Here is a 3397-nt window from a genome sequence, read left to right as displayed (position 1 = left end):
CGTTGAAACGGCGAGTCTTAGGTCGCCTGCGGATACATTAGTCCAATCAATGCGTCTGAACCTGGTGTGTAATCCTAAGGTAACTGCTCACTGTTAACACGTTTTAAGACGTTAATTCACGTTTTAAGTAATACAGTGTCCCCTTCAGACATGTTAAAGGAGAGATTCGGAAATAACTTTCAAAACTATGCGCGAGTAAATACCTTCCTAACTCCTAACATCCAAAAAAAACATAAAAAAAAAACAATTATATATATATATATATATATATATATATATATTATATATATATATATATATATATATATATATATAATTGCATGCCCCGGTATCTAAGATATGGAGTCTTGCATGCCCGGTAGCTACGATATGAAGTCTTTCCATCCACCTCCTGTTGCTTCATTCCGAAGGTGCATGCAATTTATAATATATATATATATATATATATATATATATATTATATATAATATATATATATATATATATATATTTGCATGCCCCGGTAGCTAAAATGCTTAGTTACGGCTCTGGGCAAAACCTAAGCCCATGGCCAGTATATAATATTTTTCTTTATGTATTCTTTTCTGTTAAGCACTACTGACACCGTTGAAACGGCGAGTCTTAGGTCGACTGCGGATACATTAGTATATATTATATATATATATATAATTGCATGCCCCGGTATCTACGATATGGAGTCTTAAATGCCCCGGTAGCTACGATATGAAGTCTTTCATCCACCTCCGGTTGCTTCATTCCGGAGGTGCATGCAATATATATATATATATATATATATATATATATATATATATATATATATATATATATATATATATATATATATATATAAATATATATTTGCATGCCCAGGTAGCTAAAAGCTTAGTTACGGCTTTGGGCAAAACCAAAGCCCATGGCCAGTATACAATATTTTTCTGTATGCATTCTTTTCTGTTGAGCACCACTGACACCTTTGAAACTGTGAGTCTTAGGTCGCCTGCGGATACATTAGTCCAATCAATGCGTCTGAACCTGGTGTGTAATCCCAAGGTAACTACTCACTGTTAACCACGTTTTAACACGTTAATTCACGTTTTAAGTAATACAGTGTCCCCTTCAACATGTTAAAGGAGAGATTCGGAAATAACATTCAAAACTACACTCTAAAAAGTAAGGGTTCTTTGAGGGTTCCTCAGGGAACCTTAGGGTTCTATTGCAAGTTTTTTTCTCAGTAAGGGTTCGTTTGGGAACCTCTGGTTGCTCTGTCTAATATAATATTGCAAAGGGTTCATCTTAGAACTCTTTATATCAATACATTGTAAATTGTGCTCTACAATATTGATGTGCAAATCGCAATTTTTAATACACAAAACATGATGAGAGAAAAAGTCTGTCATAAAAAGGTAAACACCATAAATGGTTATAATTTTGTACACGGTATTGAGAGGAAATCAAAGAGCAGATAATATTTTGCCAAATATTTAACTAGAAATTATAATAGTATATGTATGTATAACATGTGTATGTAGTTTATTTCCATTTGTATCCATCTTGAAGAGAACCTTTAATTGGATAAATATGTAGGAGAAACCCATACGACGTTCAACACAATAATAAAACCTCAGGGGCAAGATGCCCCTGCACAACACAACACAATACAAACATAAATAAATAAATAAATAAATAAATAAATAAATAAATACATTATGCTAAGGCTGTTTGAAATGTTTTAACTACTAAATGTAGAAAAAGCGCGTCCACGAAGAAATGCCCCAGCAACAGCGGTTGCCCTCTCAACCAATCAGCTGCCATCGCAACCCACAGCGCGAGGCAAGTGTTCAACGTTTCTTCACAGGCGGAGAGCTTTCTTCACTGAGAGGTGAGTAAAACCTTTTAATAACGCTAATTGTCTTTATTTGTGTGAATGAATGAAAAAATATAAACTAAAGACGTACAGACAGCTGTACAACATCCACGAGTAAAATAAAAAAAAGGTTATTTTGCTTTGTTAATGATGCGGGTCAATAATAGAATTTCTGAGGTAATTTTATATATTTTTTTTATTTTTATTTTTTTTTACTAAACCTGATGACGATAATCAATTGGCCTGAACTGAGAGAGGAAAAAGATAATACTTATGATACTTCTGGGAACTTTCTGACGTAAAATGTTTCATTAAATCTATTGTTTAATGACGATTTCTAGGATACATGAGTATTAAGTATGAGGTAAATATAGATTTGCTTCACTGCTACGATTTCTCGGGGCGGTTCTGGTACGAAAATAATAAAACACAAATTACTGTATCTTTGGTATGATCTACAATCTCTGAACTATTCTGTTCAATGTTAAACTAACGTTGCTAAAGAGCTTGATCATGGCGGATAAACGGTTAGGGCAGATATGTGACGGGTGGATACCTGACAGATTACTGTTCCAGAATCAGATGTTGTTTACTACCCATTAAATGAGACAATTTGAAGAAAAGAAAAACAAAACTTTACAATGCACTTTGTGCGACTCACTGTTATCTGTCAAAGTGATGTACTAGCCCTCGTGTTTAAGAACGATATACAGTTTGATCATTGATAATGAAAATTATACATATTGAAAAAAAATGTAATAAAAATATAATTGAATACATTTACTCATAAATCATGAGCTTTCTCTTTTGACTGTTTTCAGGTCATGTATCTTTACTATCTGCTTGGCTGGAAGCATAAAATATCTTATCCGGCAGGACAGTGAAGACCATAAAATCTTGGAACAACAGCTGAAGGTGAAAACATACAGTATAAAGCCCGCCGCACACAGCCCGAATCTAGCAGTCCCGACTCATCTCATCTGGCCGTACAGAGTCTGGATGAATCGTAGCAGTGTGCGTGCCCTTAAAATCAAGATTATGCAGATTTCAGTCGGGATGTCTTCAGATTTGAAGATTGAACATGTTGAATCTTTTTCAGACGCAGTTTCATACAGATGTGATCAGTCTGTGTGTGGCAGTTTCCGACCAAGACTGATTAGTCTTCCAGCCATCAGCTTTAATGCTCTTGATTGACCGTCTTAGAATGTATCCCACAGTAGGAGCTGCCTGTGGAAGAATTCACCCAACAGGGTTTGATATGAAGATATTATTTTCCTATCGGGTGCATAGATCTGATAATACTGGGACACAACTCTCATTTGAATTTTAAAAATATTATTTACTGCTATGGCCAAAGGTTTTAAATCACTATAGAATTAGCTAATTTTGCTTCATAAAGTTGAATGAAACCTGCTGATACTGTTATGTTAACATATTGAATTATACACCGCTTTGTAGTTTTCCATATCCAGTAACGAAAAACTGACAAATTGAAAAATGTGACATTTCGAAATCTAACATGAAATACTGTGC

Source organism: Acipenser ruthenus, chromosome 5 (assembly GCF_902713425.1).
Source record: "Acipenser ruthenus chromosome 5, fAciRut3.2 maternal haplotype, whole genome shotgun sequence".
Classification (NCBI taxonomy): Eukaryota; Metazoa; Chordata; class Actinopteri; order Acipenseriformes; family Acipenseridae; genus Acipenser; species Acipenser ruthenus.
Note: the sequence above shows the minus strand (reverse complement) of the source record.